Source organism: Pinus tabuliformis, chromosome 1_2 (genome assembly GCF_031772625.1).
Source record: "Pinus tabuliformis cultivar Carrire ecotype Pingquan chromosome 1_2, CPIR1, whole genome shotgun sequence".
NCBI classification, from domain to species: domain Eukaryota; kingdom Viridiplantae; phylum Streptophyta; class Pinopsida; order Pinales; family Pinaceae; genus Pinus; species Pinus tabuliformis.
The window spans coordinates 99624078-99645068 of record NC_142298.1 but is presented as its reverse complement, the minus strand read 5'-3'; the positions used below and the strand labels follow the sequence as shown (position 1 = coordinate 99645068).

Sequence of the window (20991 nt, the reverse complement as noted above, 5' to 3'; positions counted from 1 at the left end):
TCCTCATAAGTTTGCTTTCCCTTGGAGTTTCTGAATCTGAAGAAAATTTGAAGGTGGAGGCAAATCAATGATTGCCTGAACCTTACATGGGTCGAGACAAATCCCATCCTTTGAGACCACAAATCCAAGTAAATGACCAGAACTGACACAGGACACACATTTGTGTGGATTGAGTTGTATCTTGTAGTGTCGGCAGCGTAGAAATATCACTCTCAAATGTTGCGGATGATATGTCCGCTTTCGCGAATGAGCCGGAAGATCGTCAAGATATGGTTGAACGATGTTTTTGATATCATGGAAGGCATAATTCATTGCCCTCTGAAATGTTGCCCCTGCGTTCTTTAAACCAAAGGGTAGCTTGCGATATGCAAATGTTCCCCACGGACAAATAAATGCAGTCTTTGACTGGTCCTGTGGGCGGATATTTATTTGATTATACCCGGAAAATCCATCCATAAATGAAAAGATTTCACATCCGGCACATTCATCAATTATCTGGTCAATGAAGGGTGTAGGGTAGTTGTCTTTTGGACAAGCTTGATTTACATCCCTATAATCGACGCACACTCTAATCGTTCCTTGTTTTTTCATTACAGGAACAATATTTGATACCCAATCGGTTAGAGGAACCGGGTAAATAAAACCAGCATGGAGAAGTTTTTCAACTTCTGCCTTGATGGCAGCGGCTTTCTTGGGGTGCACCTGCCATAGTCGTTGTCGTACCGGTTTGACATATGGATACATCTTAATTTCATGTTCAACTATGCTTGAGTCAATGCCTGGCATTTCATCATACGACCAAGCAAAGACATCTCTGAATTCACGAAAAAGAGTGTGATATATTTCCAGTTCTGAAGGAGAACAAGATTTGCCGACATGAATATTCTCTACAACATCTGTTTTGGTCAAGATATTTATGGCGATAGTCTCTTCAATATTGGACAAGTTTCGCTCGGAATCCACCATGTTTACAGTATTTGATAGAAAATCAAAAACTGAGGGATGATGAAGGTCACTAGGAGTATCTTCTTTGTAATCCAGAAGATGGGAACGATGGTGGTAATCTTCCCATGGTGCCCCATCAATCATCATTGACTGAACAATTCCTTCGTTTGTATAATGTACTTGCGACCAAGGATCTGAAGGGGTACCATATTCCTTAGACCTATCTATCCAAACTCTTGATGAGCGTTGATTTGGGTTTGCCTCCCATGCCGAAAACATTGATTGCTACAAGATTTCTATTGGGCTTGGAGGCAATACCTGCAGATGATCCATGTTAATATCGTTTTCAGAGATCTTTTGAATAGAAGATATCATATTGCAGGTTCCCACCATTGCCACTTTCGCCAGATTGATTGGAGGTGGTAGGGAAAAAGTCCCCATTAATATAGGGTCTTTTAGTAGGCCTACTCCGATATTTTGAAGCGAATGAGGGCTTCCGTGGATCATCGGAATGCTTCCCGTAACTTGTGAACTGTTGGGGAGAAATGTTTGTTGGTTGACGATTGTAATTCCTCCTTGAAAGGGAAATGCAATCTTCCTGAAGTAGGTCGACACAATGGCTGCCATAGCATATATCCAGGGCCTTCCCAGTAGGATGTTGTAATCGAGGTTTCCGTCAATTACTTCAACATCTATTTCTACTGTTTTGCCCCCTAGTTCGACTTGCAAGTTACTTAAAATCCCATATGGGGTGTATGTTCATCCATCAAATGCTTTTAATGTTGTCGAAGATCGCGACAAGGGTGGAGATCCTAAAGTTTTCCAGCAACTCATCGACATAATACATGTAGATGCCCCCTCATCAATAATTGTTCGATGAACAATTTTGTTGAGGGCTTTCACTTGAATAAGGAAAGCTAGTTGAGCTGGTAACTGAGGGTCATATCCTTTGTGATTAAAGGACACAAGATTGGAATCCGTTGGGTCAATCCCACCTATCACTGATAATAAAGCCTGCTTTTGAGAGGGGCAATTTTGCAGTACCTCAAGTGTCAACATAGCGGATGGCGATTGGGCCAGATCCTCCACTATATTATAATGTTGTGCTGCTCTGGCACGAGGATTAAATGTCGATTTGTGTACTACTCCCTTTGGCGGCTTTATCGTTAGTTCAGGAATGATGGGTGGCACAACTTCGGTCGAAGTTGTTGTTGAACTACTGGGTTGATCATTGGCCTTGTTGTCCGACAGCTATGGATTCCCGTAATCTTTATTCCTTGTTGATATCAAAGCATCGTTTTGTTGCTTTGAAACCGACAACATTAGCACTTGGGATGGGGAAGCATTGTCACTAGCAACCAGATTTGTTCCTGGATTTGGAAACGGATCAGTCAATACCGCCAAGGTTTTTGAATTCTTGAAGAATTTTCTAAGCTCAGCTTTATATGGACACTCTCTTGTCCAATGATCCTCATCGCATATAAGGCATGGACGATTTGGTTTCCTATCTCCAGAAGGGTTTGCAGAAGATTTTTCAGGGGACGACTCCTCCTGTTTCTTCTTCTTCCCTTTCTTTTTCTTCTTGCCTCCTAGTTGCTTGGTTTCTTTGCCTTTGTCAGTCGATACGACATTTACTTCCGAGGCGAGAAGTTCTTCATTTGCATTTTGACCTGAAACCGTACGGGCCTTCTTCGACTTAGCCTTTACGGTTTTTGTGCTGGTCATTCCTATCACGTCGTCCCCGGCATGAGAGTCTTTGTTTGATTTAGGAGAGGGAGGAATGAAAAATTCCGGTCTAGGAGCATCAGGGATTTTATTGTAGAGCGTGCCAGACTGAGTATAGATCAAGTCTAGATATTGCGCACGAGCAATTACTTGCTCTTCAATGACGACTCCTCCCTTTGCCACATCTTCCGTAATAGAAGGTAACAATGACTTAATAAACCATTCAGCCAACAACTAATTAGGAACATATGTTTTTACCATTCTACGACGACGTCGCCACTCATGAATATGATCGGATATGTGAGTGGCCGTCGTTTGCTTGAAATTGGTAAGAAGCTCTGTTCCTGTTTCGTACCTTATGGGTAGCTGAAAATGGGTTAAAAAGGTTGTGGCTAGGGTACTGAAGTTATCAAACGAAGCTCTAGGCAATTCGATATACCATTTTGCTGCCGGACCAGTTAACGTTCGCTGAAAAAGGCGAAGCCTGATCGAATCATCATTTAGAGTGTTAGATGAACACCACAGGTGAAAGGTCATCACATGATTCGACGGTCTTCACCCAAATTTCCATTAAATTTAGGAATATCTGACAGAAGTTTATGAGGAATCGCTGGCCACCAAGGGGCGTAAGCGATTGGATCGTTTGTTAGCCGAATTAGATCTGGTAATTCTAAAGTTGCCACGAAGGGCAACTGTTGATTCAGGTTCGGCGAAGCATACCCAGGATAAGATGGGATTTCCTGAGCAGTGGGTCTTTGCATACCAGCACAGTGAATTTGATGTTGATAACTTTGGTAAGGTTGATGGGTATAACCATTATGAAATGGTTGACGTTGATTGTTTTGAATATACGACTGCCCATTACTTGTAAAGATTTGGTGCTCGGATCCTTGGTAAACTTGTTGGAATTTCAGTTGTTGATATTGCACCAGCCATGGTTGTGAGACCATGTGCTGTTGTCCAATACTGGTTGTTTGACCAAGATGAGGGGTAATGGTACCCATTTGAGCCTGGGTCACTCCAGTTAAGGAGCCACTAATCGATGATTGTGGTGGCATCATAGAGACAAGGGTTGTTGGATTGCGACCTGAGAGACTTGAGGTTGGCATACAACAGGTAATGCTTGTACTTGCGACACCGTCACAATAGCCGGTGTAGTGGGGATATTTGACATAGGCAGAGTTTTTTGCATTGAGTATACAACTCTTGGTTGTTGAGGTAGTATTGGCATCCAACCATTGGATGTAATTCCAGCATAACCTGAATTTTGTTGCGAACTCTCGTATGTTTGACCTCCCGCAGGAGACCCTAAAAGGGCATATTGCCCCCCATATGGTGTTAATCTAGTGCTTAAGGGAATGATTTGTCTTTGAGGACTGGACTGCCCAAATTGACATTGCAAAGGATCAATTTGCTGAGACTCAACATAAGAGATTCCAGATATTATTCCGGACGAACAAACGGGAACAGACCATACTGTCGAAACAGCCCCTGGATGGATTCCATCCAGTGATTGAGAGCTAGTTGTGACAGATGGTACGCCGGCGAACATTGTCGGAGTGGCAGCAGGAAGTTCTGCTGCTGCTGTGTCAGATGACATAGTCCTAGATGTCGACGGTTGTTCAGACATATCTAGTCTATCCAAAAGGTTTCCTAGCGATTCTATAGGAACTTCCGATAACGGTAGACTAATTTCTGATGAAGAAGGATATAGAGTGATCCCAACTCCAAAATGCGATGGAGTACTAGATGGCGAATCCTCCACAATCTCTTCTATAGCAATCAAACCAGGTGGAAGAGGTAGATTGTCAGGTCCGTAAAATATTTCCATGTCAAAGAAGGTATAGATTCTGCAGTGACAGATGTTTGGGGAATAACACCTTCCGAATCAGCTGTAGATGGAGCCAGTTCAGGTATACTAGGATCAGTTCTACTGTCCTCTAGTGGCTGCGGAAATTCTTCTGTAAAGGCAGGGGTACCATAAATGTTTGGAGTAACCGAAGTCTCCAAGGGTGTCGGAACACTTGTTCCAACTAGACCAGGGGATTTTGAGGCGGTTAAACAAGTTCGTTTTGTCTGGAATAGTTTTGATTCTGGAGACAAAGACGGTTGACTCGTAAGCCTCCGCGAACGATGAGGTTTTAATTGACTTTCCTCCACGATTGCGGATTACTCGATCAAATAAAAATAAAAGTGGAAAATGTTTCCAAATTAAATGAATTTTAGACGCTTTGACACAACTTGTTTTTTTCAATTTTTAAGAGTCGAGAAAAAACAAAAGATGACTCTAGTCGCCTTCGATTTTTAATGAGCCTGAAGTGACAAGTGCTCAAATGGACCTTTTCCTTTAAGGAGTTTGAAAAGGAATGAAAGAGACTACTCTGGAAATCTAGACAGAGGGATTACCAAACCAATCGTAAAACTGCAGAATACTTTTTACGGTACGGCACTCAATCTTCCCGAATGCTGTGTTCAGTGCATTGCAATCGATAGGGCGGCAGACATGGCTTCCTATGGATAAAGGATATAGCCTATTGTGGTCTCCCAATATATACTCGATGGTACGTGGGAGCATAAGTCTGTACTGGCACTTGTCGTCTCAAAGAGGAGGAATCACCCAACCAACAGTGAAAGTGACAGTTACCAGGCTTTACGACATCAGAATATGTCTCTAGCCTAGACTTCTAGATGTTGTGCGTTAGGTTCCAAAGCGTTTTTATGTTCATTGAATTTATTTTACAATTGATATTTCTTAAGAAATTTTCCTTTCAGGTTCACCGTGTGATGTAGATATACAATTCCTGAAATGCAATCTAAGATGATAAACAATCGTTTAATCTTCTTTTTGCAATGAAAATCCTAGCTACTAAAGAAAGAGAGACGATATTCTTTCAACATAGAGAAGAGATCACACACTAGATGCGCTGTCCTAAATCAAACCAACAAGTAGTCTAAATTCAAATGCACATGCATGTATTTGTTTTCAGCTTTCTTAATGTGTGAATGACAAGAAGAATGCTAAGTACAAATCTGAATTATCTTTTCAAAGAGACAGTACTAACAAATTTCTCTTCAAAAACAAAAGGAAGATAATGACGACACTTTTCTATTTTTTTTGAAAACTGCTTTCGACACTTGAAAAACTACTAATTCAAATCAAATACAAGAGTAACTGTATAATCGGCCATCAAGAACAATAGAATTCTTTTCTTTGACTGAAAACGACACTTGCAACACTTTCAAATCAAAAGACGACAGTTTGATTATGCTACTTCTTTGTAAAAGAGAACTGAAAATGGCGCACAATACATAAAAACATTCACAGTTCTTTGCACAATGGAGGTGGAATGATGGAAAGGAAGGGAGTTTCCACAGTGGTATATCGATCACAAACAGTAAAACTCCTGAATAAAGCTGAAGAGAGTAAACACAAAAACCAAAATCTGAGAGAAAAAGAGGTCTTGTCTGGTCAGCGCACCTGCAACACAGGGAAGGTGCGATGCAGCGCACCTCCTACACACGGGATGTGTTATGCATCCAAATTCCCAAGAGGAGAAGGTGCGATGGTCCAGGGACGAGACTTCAACTGGGTTCCGGGTCACAGTTTGCAGCTCAGTTCAGGGATTTAGGCCGAGCAAGTGATGTTCAGTAAATATAAATCACAGGGGTTGATCTAATGAGGTTACTAGAGCCACCACTAGGGCAATTAGAAGGTTTGCAAATCGATTGTTCAGTTTATAAACAAAACCCGAAGATAGACTGAAGCAGCATTGATCTACTTTGCACTTGCATAGCAAATGCAGTTCGAAGGCTAGCTGGCTTGACTTCAGGCTTCGTCTGTAAGTTTATAAAACAAACAAATATAGATAAGCAAACAATCTATTCGCTCCCCAGCAGAGTCACCATTTTGTTATCGGGAAATCTAGTGTCCACTCGGAGCTACTAGTACCACTAAGACTGGTAGCTATCTTAGAAACAAACAAACTAAAACTACTTTCGCTTTCCTTTATGAGAAGTAGATAAGAGGGGAACAAAGGATACCAACCTCAGTCTTGCGCTTAGTTCCTTGCTTGGTTCCTCTCCCTTCTGACATATCCTTGCCGCTTTGCCTTCGTCTACCCAGCTTCAAAGAGCACTTGTGGAATCAAAGCAGCATAATACTATCGAAGAACAGAGATCTACAATAATAAACAATATAGGACCAGATATATATTGACCACACAAATGCATATATTGTCAAACATACAAGAATGTGGAGGAAAACTTGAATAGCTTTATTAATATCAAGAATAGCAAAGAGGATTACAACCAATTGTTCTGACCCAGCATCATCCTCCCAGCATGAAAGCCCTTCTTCACCTCATGAAAAGCTTAGATCACCCAACACTATGATATTCCACCAAGAAACCAACAACACTTCCTTACAAGATACAAAATTCTAGCCTCTGGATCTCTGGGATGAGGGATCCATATATAGATGATTACAGGGGGGTGAGTCAGCTTCTGGGATTTTGATTAGTGTCCTCTCTTTGATAGTTCTTGATTCCACTTGGAGATTGATGATCTCTTACTCATCCCTGGGCGAATTCAGAGAGGCAAGTGTCACAGGAGAAGTTTCTGGAAGATTCCATGACAATCCACCTTGCAAACTGTCTCTGCCATTTGTCTACTCTCGCCCATCGCACCCTACAGAAGGGATTTCTAGTATGCATCGCACCCTTTACACTGGGCAGGTGAGATGCATCGCACCCTCTGCACTGGGCAGTCTGTATGGTCCAGCTTTGACCAATTTTGAGCAGTTTTCTGTGGAGAACTTCTGGGAGATGATGTAATCAGTTGACCTTGTTCTTTTAGGGTGTGAAGCAACACTTTTAGGGGCTTAGGAGCCCTTGGTTTATGGACATGTATGATTGGGGTTGCAGTGCCCAAAAATGTCTATAACAATATTTTCATATGAATATTCAAATATCTAATGATTTTATATAGCCTTTATTAGAAATTTTAAGGTAAAATGTATTTATGTTATAAAATTTAGGAAAATAATTTTCAGAAGAAAAGGAAATTCATGAAACATTTTTTGAAAAGGCATGGAAAATTATCCCACTTACGAATATTAGCCCCTCAAAATTTTCCCTATTCACCTCACTTGTTTCTATAATACACTTCTTGTAAAGCCAAATATTTGGCAATGGGGAGTCTGATAATAGTTGGATCTCATGCTCCATTTCCCTCTTGGGTGGTATCCCTTTAGGTTCCTAGAACACATCCCGATACACCTGTAGAAACTCTTCCAATTGTTTCTTATGTCTCTTAGTCAGCCCTTCCAAGGATGTATTTCCTTTTACAAACTCTTCTACAAGCTGATTTTCTCTTAAAAACAACAAAACATACTTCTTATTGGAACTAGTCAATTTCTTGGGTTGGTTAGCACTTACAAGTGAAATTTTTGACTTGCATTTATGCACATTAATGGTGAATGATTTTCCATCCTTAACAAGCCAACACCAGTTGGATCTCCACATGAATATTACATCTCAAATGTACATGTATGAAATTCCAAACACAACTCCACACACATCAAGGGGAATTACATCTAGTTCTACTTCATAAATAAAATAAGCGTTAATGGAAAAGATAATTTTACAATACTTGCCTATAACATTGCATCCTTATTTACCCATCGCAATGGATATGGTATGGGATGATCATGAACTTCCAACCCCAATTTTTTAACTAGCTCTACTGCAATGAGATTCATTTGAAATCCTAATTCAAATAAAGTACCAATCTTTGTCTCCTTGACATGATTCTTTATGTGGAAGAGTTTGATCATTTCTTTCTCTTCATGTTATAGGAGGTTGTTCAAATTCACCTCCTTCTACATTGACTTACACACAATCTTATCAACAAGATCTGATTTTCTTTCAACTTCGTTGCTTGAATCGATGACCATGAGGTTCTTCTTCCTATTATCATTCTTTTGGTTCGTTAGGCTAATCTCCATATGCAATTTCCAGCACGTCTCCTCAGTATGGTTGTGAATGTTGTAGTAGTTGTTGGGATCTTTGCACTAGTTTGCTTTGGCTATAATCATTTTAAATTTCCCCCTTTCCACATCTTCTTCCCCTCCTTAGTAGCATCATGTTACTCCTTCTGCTTGAATCCACTTGGTTTCCCTTTCTACAACCTTATTTTCTCCATGTACCATGCCTATTATACAAAAGCGTCATCCACCAATCCATGCTTGAATAACATCACTTGATTACACACATGGATATGTAAACCCCCTAGATCTTGAGGAGTACATTTGGGTTCTTAGGGGATATACCCAACATTATGGCTATTTTTGTGAACTTTGTGGTATACTCTTCTATGATCTGCCATTTCTTTTTCCTAAGGTAGTGCCACCAGATCCACTGGTCCTTTAGATACCAAATAGGGTAAAATTGTGGTTGTGTGAGGATTTTGAAGTCTTCACACTTAGTCACTAAAGGTTTTCCCTCCAACCTCAGGGTTTCCACATGGATTTCCCACGAAGTGAGCACATGGCCCTCTAATTTTAGCTACACAAATGAAATATTTTGTTCTTCCTCAACATGATGGAAATTGAAATAAACTTCTAATTGTTGCAACCAGTGATTTATCTCGAGATAATAAATATCACCTTGGTACGGCTTGATATCAACCTTCGCTTCCATTTTGAATGGGGATTATGAATGATTCATAGAACTTGAACTCAGTTGATATTTTTCGAGTCATTTCCTCGATAGTTCTTTGTTTCTTCTTGATCTCCTGATCTCCCCTTTCATTTATCGTCTACATTATAACCCCCATATTATCCAAATATATTAAGCTTATTACTTAAGGATTTCTACTAAGCCTTATATCTACGACTTGTGCTTCCAGTCATGAGAACCTCTCCTTTATAGGACCATGAAGATCATTCATGGATTTTTCCGCCATGATTAGCGTTTTATGTCCTTTGGCCTGGCCGATCAATATCCCTTATGCTAGGGCCTAAATCTACCTCAGGCTAAGAAAGGTAGGTCTAGGGTAACATCACACCATGCTTAACCTGGTAGCTAGCCCTACCAGGTCGGGAGAGGGCTCTCTCCTTGTCAATCTCAGGAAAATATAGCAAATGAGGCTTGAGATGACTTATGTAAAGACTAATTTTAGGCTAGGTATATGCTCAAAGGAGTTTGATTTAATTTTATGATGGTTTGCTGGATCAGATGTGAAAGGCAGTTTTGGGTCTGAGGAATGAGCTCAGTTTTGCAGAGGTTTCTGTGGGGCGAGGTAGGCAAGTTATTTAGTATCTTGAATTAAGTGCAATGAAGAGTCTTAAGACTAGTGACTAGGAGTTGGAGAGGGCATGGAAGTGTCATGAGTCCTCTTCAAACAATTGAAAACATGTGAAACCAAATAAACCCTAAGATAGAGCACTGCAACATCAATGAATTCCACCTTTATACTTGATTCATTTAGTTAAGCAGAAAAGAGAGAGATAATAGCACACATAAACACAAGATAACTTTATTCACAGAAGGAAAAACAATACTAACACACCTTGCCACAAGAATCCCACAAAATTCTGCAAACCTTGGTCTATTTCCTTGCCAAACTATAGAGATGATGTACAATAATGCTCAAAGCATTCACAAGAGTCCAACCTTTACAAATGACTGAAAAAGTACTAGATATAGGCAAAAAACAACTCATTCTAACTTTTAGGGGTTGAATTCATGAGTTTAGGAGCTGTTTCAACAAGATCTAAACTAAGAACTGAAAAGTAGGTAGAGGAACAACTTGCCTCTAAAACCTAGGAAACTGATTCATTCAGTTCAAAACCACCTATACATGATGTATCTACCTCCATGAGTCAATTTTTATCATTTTTACATCAAAGTCAATAAATTTTACATCAATTTACATCATGATTTTGACCATGAGAGAGACAAAGTCAAACTGAGAAAAAACTAGGCAAAAAACAGAGTTTTTGGGCAAAAATGGCACTTTTTCATCCTGTGCATAGCGCCACTTTTCCTGTGCATAACGATTTTTTCCAGCTGATTTTTGAGGCCTTCCCCTACACCAAATTTGCTCCAAGTGCGCTTGTTGGAAAGTTTTATCTATCTACTTTCTAGAACAAGTGAAATTTTTGAATTTGGTGTCCATTTTCCCCTCAAAAAATCAGTTCTACCAACATTGCTTCCCGTGTAGCCAAAAAGTGGCAGAGAGGGCATTTTGAGGTGTTTTTGACCCTTTTGGAGGCCCAAAACTTGACAAAACTTTCTAGTAACTTCTGGGTATGTATGATTCTTCACAAAGAATCCAAAAAGGTAGAGTTTTCCTCCAAAGGAGGTCCCTAGCAAAAGCAAGCGACAAGTGGCACTACGCACTAGGCAGAAAAACCTGTTTTTTCCTTCAAATTTTCAAAATTGTTAAAAAGTGTGCCAAATTTCTTGAAATTTGGGATGAGTGACCTGCATCAAGTACTATGTTGGGCCAAGGAAGCTTCAACCAAGATCCTGAGCTTATCTTGCTCTTTCTTGCTCCTCAAAGTTTTTCCCAACTTGACCTTTAGCTCCTTATCCTTGCTTTGCAAATCTTGTTTCTTGCCAAATAATGAAAATCCATGTGTCTCAACATATTTTTCTCCTTGTTGGCCTTCTCTAACAGCTTCTCCAAGTGCATATTTTCTCTTTCTAGCCAACATTCCCAGTGAGCATCAACCTCTTGCTCAAGCAATGTCAATTTGACTTTTCTCCTCTTTGCTGCTTGCCGGTTTTCCCTTATGTTCTGCAGCTCCATGATTGTCTGCTTATCTTCCAACTGCTTGTTCCTTTTCTCAAGATAAGTTATGATCCACTTAGCTCTTTCAAGGTTAAGAGATAAGTCATGAATGTCAGCTTCTTTTTCTTTGATGATCTCCTTGAGTTTTGAGCTTTGGGAGCCCAAATCAGTGTCCTCATCCTGAATCAAAATGAAATCTTTCTCCTGACCTTCAGAAGGCCCCTCATCATGCAATGGTTGTTTCCCTTTATCCTGCTTTTCTGAAGAAGAAGGCAAATCCCCTTTCACCCTAGGTGAAGATAACATTTGCCTATGATCTGATGAAGGAAACGAGACCCCTTCCACCCCAGGTGGAGATAGTACTCGTTTGGCAGCTGCAAATAATCTCCTTGTGCCCTTTTGATAAGTGATAAATACTGGCACACTGGTAGTTTGAGTCTCATGCACTTCTTGCTGATTTGAAGGCCCTCTTGCCTCATGAAATACTGATGGGGTCACTTGAGGGCTTTTGAAATCCTCATGTGAAATGAAATCATCCCATGAAACATTCAACAAGCTCAGCTGATGAAAAACAACAATCTTGATCAATGCAAAGTGATAAATGTTGTTGTATTGTTGATGAGGAGGTTTTCTTTGCATCAATGTGGTCATTTTCTCAATATTTCTGCATATGAAATAGGGGAGGTTCATCATCCTCACTCTAGTGAAATGCATCAATAATCTGACATGATAAGTGTATAAGTGAGAAAATCTGCCTTCACAGCTGAAGTATTTGATAATGAGCTTCATGAGTGGAGCATATGTGTCCTATAGGTATTTGAAAGGAAAGACCTTATTGATTTGCTTCTGATAGCTAGCCTTGATATAAGGCTCATAATTCTCTTTGTCCACAAGCTGTCCTTTGTTCCACTATTCACCCACATTCGGAATACATGTTGCTTCAGCTATAGTTTCAGGTGTCAAAGTGAAGTTAACACTTGCTAAATTGACTTGGCCATTGTGAAGATGGAGGACAAATAGTCTAGCAAGCTCATGGTGGTATTTCACTCTTTCCACCATCTCGCAAAACTGGTAGCAAGACTGATGTTTGAAACATGCTACTGCAAGAGGACAAGCCAATAGCTCTGTGAGTGTAGTGGGCTCCTCTCGGATGTGTTTTCCTCCCTTGTGTGGTTTTCTTGGTGCATGAATCTCTTGGGAGGAATCACTCACAGTTTCCTGTAGGGTTTTTATGGATTGATGGGGTTTGGGGAATGGTGGGAATATGATGAGTGTGAATGAGAGAGGAAAAAAAGGAAAATGAAATGAGGGGAAATTTCAGTGTCAGGAATGTGAAAATGATTACAGAGGAGTAACAGCAAGAATGACAACTTTCAAAACCCTAGACATTTTTTGTAGTGCAACTGTGAAGCATTTAGGGTTTTATTTTTCACCTATTAGAACACCATGAAAGATGATCAAATCTCTTGTAATGGCACTTAGGAATCTTTACTTGGAGGAATGAAGTTGGCAAGATTTTGAAGCTAGATGAGGTCGATTGAGTGAAATTTAGACTTGGATGACTAGTGCGACGCGCCAACAAACGGGTGCACCGCACCAGTTCAGTTTTCAGCGTATTTTCTACGTTCTGTGCACCGCGCCAAGCAGGTGCGCTACACCACTACCCAGGTGCGCCGCGCCAGGAAGCTTTGCACAATTTTACTGCGTTTTTGCTCTTTTTCCTCAAAATTGAAATTTCCACTTTGTTCTCACACTCTTTGGCACAAATGAAGTTTATAACATGAAAAACACTTTATATGCCCTTTTGAATTTAATTTTTGCATTTAGAAAACCCACTTTTCTAAAGTTTGCTTTTCATTTGGTTCTTTAAAACTCTGTTTTGTAGTTTGGCTCTCTTTTTGACTTTGATGAACTAATGCTTTAACTTTCTTGTCTCTTTTGCAGGAGCTAGAGTGCAAGAGTTTGGCAAGGTGACACAGGGCTACATTTCCGGACATATATATAGGAAAATTAAAATTACATGAAATTTTATATATAAAACATAAAAAAAATCTATTTTTCCTCAAAACAAGGTTTCGAGGAAAAATCAATCACTGAGTATATCATTATTGAAATTTTTGATCCTGAGACCTTATTAGACCTCCTCATGTGCCTACTAACCATTATTGAGCTTTTACAAGATTTTAATGACAAACACTAGACCTAATGAAACCTAAAACCCTAAAAATGGCTTTTGCAAATGTAAAGATAGAAAATGACTGTAAATGACCTAAATTTGTGAAAATAGGCTAGTAGGTAAAGACTATGAAGGAAAATTGATAAAGATCCACTACCATCAGATGATCCATGACCAAATGGAATGCAGCTGATCAGATGAGACACCTAAAAATGCATGCAACAAGAGAATTTTGATCACTGATGGAGGGATGAAGATACCAGCACTAACACCTTGCAAATATCTAGAAAATACCCAAAGAATCCTTCTTTGATACCAATATGATTTGTAAATTGTTCTGTATATTCCACTAGATAGTTCTTCATAATAGATCTGATATAACTATTTTTTAAAATATGAAATCTACACTATTCAGGTTTTATTTATATTTATATTTTTGGATTTGTAGATTATGGTTACATGTGTATGCATGAAAATTAAAACTATGGATAAAATAGAGAATAGTGAAATAAAAACTCACAAACGACTATTAACACAAGATATGACCTAGGAAACCTTCTAAGGAGAAAACCTAGTTGGAAGGTGAGGCTGGTCTACTCTCTTTCTATAAATAGAAAATGGTTGTGAGTACAAATAAGTATGGCCTGTGGCCCATTGGTTATTAGAGTGCACAAATCCTCTCTCTTTGCTCTATCTCATATGATCCCTATCCGTTATTTTTTCTCATATATGGAACAAACTCACTCAAAAGAACAAGACCCCTTTTCCTCCTAGTGGCCTAGTTATAACACCTGTTGGGCCTTCATGTTTGGAGAAGTTTTGATCAATTTTTTGGAAAAGTAAATGGTAAAACAAGCCAAATAGTATGAAAATTTGGTTCAAATCTATCTCCAACAACACAACCCAATAGCCTACTAGTGTTTAGGTTCCACTACCTCAACTCTTAACCAAAGTTACAATATGGACTCTTCTAAAGTCTTCTTCATCATAATCATGTGGGTGGCCCTTTTTCCATGAATAATGGGTGCTAACGTGGCATCCTCTCGAATTATGGTGGTGAAAGCAGGAAGGTTAACTAATGATTGGCATAACATTTCCATACAGACTTTGATTAACGTGGTTCATGCACCCTTAGAAATTTTTATGCCAAAAAACATTGTTTGATGCCTCAAAGTTCTCTTAGAATGTTTTAGACACCAATTTTCCAAACGGGGTCGCACTAGTAAAAATCACCCCATGAGTTGATTCCTCCTCTTCTTCCACTCTAAAATCATCGAGATGGGTGCCAAACAATATAATGACCTAATTCAGATCAAGTGCTAAGAAAAAAAATGTGCTTGGAATAAATATTAATTATTATGGTGAACACATGTCATCAAATTTGTAATAGGATGCTCAGTCAAAATATATGGAAATCTAGGATCATCCACTTTGTCCGTTTTATATTTTTCCTAGACATAGAGGTTTTAGCAATTTTTAGTCAAATTAGCTAGTATCTCTGAAATTGAGTAGAAATATAGAATATTTATTAAGACAATGTTATGGGATATATTGGAGGTAAAATTTGTATTAAATAATTTTCTCCAAATTTGTGATTTCGAGTGACTTTTCCTAAAACATTGCCCAAAACTGACCAAAATAGTGGAGTTTTCCATGTTTTAGCATCCCCACTCCAAACACTTTGAAATTAGTTTGAAAACCAACTAGGTATCTTCATTTTTGGCATTATTCCATAATATTCAAATTTCATGATCATCTAAGTCTTATCACTATACATAACCATGTCCTTCAAAAAGTACTAATATGCATTTTCTAGAAAATTGGTGCAGAAATGTCTAATGACCCTCACTGACTCTTTTTCTAAGGTACTCCACTTTTTTTTGCCAAAAATATTTTTTGGCTCCAAACATATTTTTTTTATAAAATGTAGGACATGTAACTATGTTAACAAAATTAATCTTACCTTGTCACCCTTCCATATCTTATTTTTCCCTCACTCCTTCTTGCCCCTTTCTTTTTATTCTCTCCCCTTCACTTAAAGTATGGGGCACTTGGACATTGTTTTCTTTTTTCACCCATCTTTCACCATCTTGTTCATGAATTGGAGAGAAGGTGCCACTCCATTCCTAAATCTTCCACATGGCACACCATCCTTGCCTGATTCAATGAGCTAAGATCTAATAGTTGAGATACTCCTAATCCAATGCTCCAATTTCATTTTATTGTTGAAAGTGCTTGATCAATGACAATGCAACTTGTCTACAAAATATCTAACGGTGGAGATAAATTTGAACCAATTTTTCATACTATTTTAAATTTAGAAGTAATTAAAGGTTAACAACTCTCCTCCATTTTAAAATATACAATGGATATAAATATATGTGATCAAATGATGGAAATTCATTTCATAGATAGATGTTATCATAGGTTAACACATCTCCTTGAATCCAAGATATTTGAGAACAAGAATTCTTTTATTTGATGGAAAAGGTCTATCCAATAAATAGTGAAAATATATTTGAAATCAAGGGCGTTCGCTTGATAATAACGCAACATGCACCTAAAATATCTAATGAAAATGATCAATTTGATCTAAACATGTAGATCAATTTTAGGATGGAAAGTAATCAACCCATTGTGGAGTCTTTTCATTCTAAAATATCCAATGATGGATGTTCATCATGATCACTTGCTTATATCCACTTTAGGATTGAAGGTGCACGATCCTTAATGAAATACGTTGTCTCTAAAAATGCTAATTGTGGAAATTGGTCAATATTGACAATTCACATTCGTTTAGGTTAGGAAATGTTCAACTATCAACAATGGCATTCATCTCGAAATGAACCTTGTGATGGAAATTGTCCCACAATTTATCCACTTGTCTAGAACTACCACTATGAACTCTTCCTCTTGGATACTTCACATAATAACTAATGTCACTAATATGGAATACCTAATTTTCAAAGATTTCCAATTTTGTCAATAATGCATTGTTTTCCAAAAAAATCCATTCACCATGAATTTCATAGACTTAGCTCCTAAAATACATCTTTCCTTTACCATGTTCAAGAGTATAACCATTAACTCAATGTGAGTACCCATCAAATTAGCATTTTTGAACCAATTAAGCTCTATATTTCACTCAAAAATTGGGACATTTCACAAATTCCCAATTTCTTCCATTATTAACTCTAAAACTTCATATATAGGCTAAGTAATACAAATATATAGCTCCAGGTTTTAAATATTAAGTCATATAACACTAAATTTAGCTATGTTTGGGTATTTTTCAACCTTATAATTGTTTAATTTCGAGATTTTTCTCAAATTTTTCCTTGAGGAAATTCATCAAACATTTTGTATGCAACATACATCCTTTTTTTCCATGTTCATTTCTGTCCCATAGAACCCAGATGTTGTAACCTTCACTTTGATATCACATTTTAACATACCCATCTCCTTTTTTAGCAACGTTACTAAAATTCTTGCCTTGTACACATTATAATTTCAATTTTTTTCAACATAGGTTGTATTTTCCATAAACTACCCGCTTTGATATATATATATATATATATATATGCAATATATGATACAATTATGCATTCCTAATAACTTTGAATCAATATGCAACTATTTATAATAGCAATTTAAACATATAAAAATACAAAATAAACAACATACAAGCATGTATAATAAAAAAACCAATTGGATTAGACCCTAGACATTCTAGGTTGTCATAGACACTATTACTTTAAGTCTCTCAATAACAAGTCACCCCAAAGTTGGCACTATGACTCCACCAAGGCAAAAGGCTACATAAGATAACTTCGTCTAATAGTCAATATTAAGGTATCTAGGCCAATGTAACAAACTTTAATAGTAATTCGAACTTATATTCTCTCATTCCCTCAACTTACACAACCCAGTGAAGTGTACACCTTCCTCTACTCCACAATCCCTCAAGTTATCACACCTCCCTTCTAATGCTCTAACATAGTTCCCTTAAGAAGTATCAAGGATGTGGTTTGAAGAACTCTAATTACCCCAATGGACTCTCAAAGCAAACTTTAGACATCACACAGTAAGCAATCCTACCCATAAAATCCTCCCTTGAAGGCTCTAATGTTCCCTAGGGAAATCCATGGAGAGATCCATGAACATTATACATAGAATCCTACCTAGGATTCACAAGTTTCATGGGAAAGATGATTAGATTATCTTTTGCAAGTTCATACAAAAATTCTCATGGCAAATAACAATCATGGAATGATAAAATCCTTACCATTTCCATTAAGCTTACACAAATGACATTGGTAACCATTTTCCATTACGTAGAAAACTCATCCTATTACTTAATAATTTAAGATAAAATTATAATATGGTAATCTAAAAATACTTAATAATTATTAACTTACACTTATTTCTTAATTTTTTTAAAAATTAATATTTTTTAACTTAAACCGTTGCTTAGATTTTTAATCTTATTGCCTTCTTATAAAATTCTAAACTTAATTTAAAAAAAAAAATATATATATATATATATATAACTCTTAAATGACTCTGAAGCTTCATATTGATTATGACGATAATAACCATTGTGAATGTAATAATGGTCTACTTTAAATTTTAATTTAAATCATAATCATTATACAAAAATATGCATATTCAAAAAAATAAAATCACGATGCACATTGAAAATGATCTTATATATCAATAATTTTATCTAATTAAATCCAAACAAACTGTAAAATTAATATTTCGCATTCCGTAGATCCCTTTCCATTAAAACATCATAATAATTATAAAAACGATGCACATTGAAAATTTATATATCCAGAATTTTTTTAATGAAATCCGACCAAACAATGGAATTAATCTTAGTCATTCGGTAAATCCGCAAAGTCGAATATCCAGAAAATTTTTTTAATGAAATCCAACCAAACTGTAAAATTAATCTTACACATTCGGTAAATCCGCAAAGTCGAATATATCTGGAAAGTCACGGAGAAATTGATAAAGCGCTAAAGGTGACATTTTACCTAATCTTGTGATTGATGATGACGGAAGACATTGAACCAACCACATAATTTGAACCCCAGATTCTTCCGGACTGTTTTCAAATCCGACCAGATGCCTTTCACATTTCGAATTGTTTTCAAAATGCAACAACGTCCCATCTAAGTTTGTTCTCCCAATTTGATGCTACACTTTATGGCAGCTATAGACGATCTTTCCACAAAATTAATTGCATTTCATTCCGGTCACTATTACATTCTATATAAACGCTTGCATTTCATTATGTTTTCTACTACATTCGTAATCAGCGCATACTGAACAGGCCGATGCCGGCGACAATATCGGAGAGATTAATCAAAAAAACGTTGCGAATAAATATTCTACATTGAACAGAGCAATGCTAACTATAGTACCGGCGAGATTCACCAAAACATTATTCACACTAATTAACCTAAAACACCTCTACTTCAAAGACCGGTTGAATAAAAAGACACAGACTACGAATAGCACTCATCTTAAATATAATCTCTCTGCCTGTCCTCAGTTTATGAGGCCAGCATGGTTTGCCCTAATTAGAAGTAGGTGGTGACATCATCATGGCTTTCCTAACAGATATATATTCCGCCGGATCTGGCATCGCTTCTTTCACTACATCGAATTGACAGAATCGATCCAGCCTTCTCCACGCCTGTGATAAACGCCGACAAACTACCCAAGGTGATGTCAATCAAGCCGATCTCATCCCCTCCGAAATATGGTTTTCCTGCAAAGCAGTCGTTGGTTCGCAGAGCTTCCTCTATCAAAAGAAAATTTGTAACGGTAACTTCCACTTCTTTCTGTAGCTGCTCGCCTTGGCCAAAGAAAGCTGCTCGCATAGATGGAAAGAGCTGAACGCACACATTGAAACCACAAGTATATTGGTTATGGCATAGAAAAAACATAATTGGAACTTTCGAAGACACAAATTCCAGACAAAGAAAGGGTCGATGAGATATGAATGCAGGCGAATATTAATGAATTAATTAAATTACCTTGTCGTCTACAAAAGCAACCCAAAAGCGAGCAATGGCTCGGTCATATGGATCTTTGGGCATAAGATTTGGTTCTTTATTTTCCCAGGCCTCCTCGATGTATTGCACAATAATCATGGATTCACAAACAGGTTTCCCATTGTGGATAAGCACTGGAACTTTTTTGTGAACAGGGTTTGATTTCAGCAGCAGCTCGCTCTTAGGGTGCATAAAATTCACTTGGATGAACTCGTAATCGATACCTTTAAGAGCCAGAGCAATGCAAACCCGCACCACGAAAGGACTCAGAGTCACACCTAGCAGCTTTACTTGCTCCTTTTCTCCCTCCGTTGCCATTTCTCTGAAATTATATGTGTCTTCCTCTTCTGTCAGATATGCTATGCTAATTCCCCCCGACTACTCTATATCTCACCAGGAAGAGTTCCGACCTTGCACGAAAACTAGTTGTTTCGTGACCTTAAAGCCCATCAAAGTTAAAAGTAGAGACCGCAGACGTAATGCATGATTTCACTTTGTCGTCTCAAAGCAATTTTCAAATGAAGTTGCTATCTTAATTCTCTAGCAATTTAGAATCCGGCTTTATCATTTTTACTTGAGTTTTTCCTTTGATTTATCGGTCAAATTAGGTTGCGTATTATTGGTAGTATTGTCTCATAGCTTAATGTGAGGTCATGTCAAAACCCCAAGATCAAAGCGTCGTTTTGTTGCTTTGAAACCGACAACATTAGCACTTGGGATGGGGAAGCATTGTCACTAGCAACCAGATTTGTTCCTGGATTTGGAAACGGATCAGTCAATACCGCCAAGGTTTTTGAATTCTTGAAGAATTTTCTAAGCTCAGCTTTATATGGACACTCTCTTGTCCAATGATCCTCATCGCATATAAGGCATGGACGATTTGGTTTCCTATCACCAGAAGGGCTTGCAGAAGATTTTTCAGGGGACGACTCCTCCTGTTTCTTCTTCTTCCCTTTCTTTTTCTTCTTGCCTCCTAGTTGCTTGGTTTCTTTGCCTTTGTCAGTCGATACGACATTTACTTCCGAGGCGAGAAGTTCTTCATTTGCATTTTGACCTGAAACCGTACGGGCCTTCTTCGACTTAGCCTTTACGGTTTTTGTGCTGGTCATTCCTATCACGTCGTCCTCGGCATGAGAGTCTTTGTTTGATTTAGGAGAAGGAGGAATGAAAAATTCCGGTCTAGGAGCATCAGGGATTTTATTGTAGAGCGTGCCAGACTTAGTATAGATCAAGTCTAGATATTGCGCACGAGCAATTACTTGCTCTTCAATGACGACTCCT

General features: G+C 38.0%; 1 pseudogene across 1 annotated transcript; it reads right to left on the bottom strand.

Moving 5' to 3' along the window:
* Positions 1 to 18707: 18707 nt before the first annotated feature.
* Positions 18708 to 20252, bottom strand: LOC149204675 (glutathione S-transferase U16-like; annotated as a pseudogene). Its single transcript, XR_016251792.1, has 2 exons — positions 19693 to 20252; positions 18708 to 19548 (listed from the first exon to the last, which is right to left on the bottom strand). The product of XR_016251792.1 is annotated as a glutathione S-transferase U16-like (transcript).
* Positions 20253 to 20991: the final 739 nt, after the last annotated feature.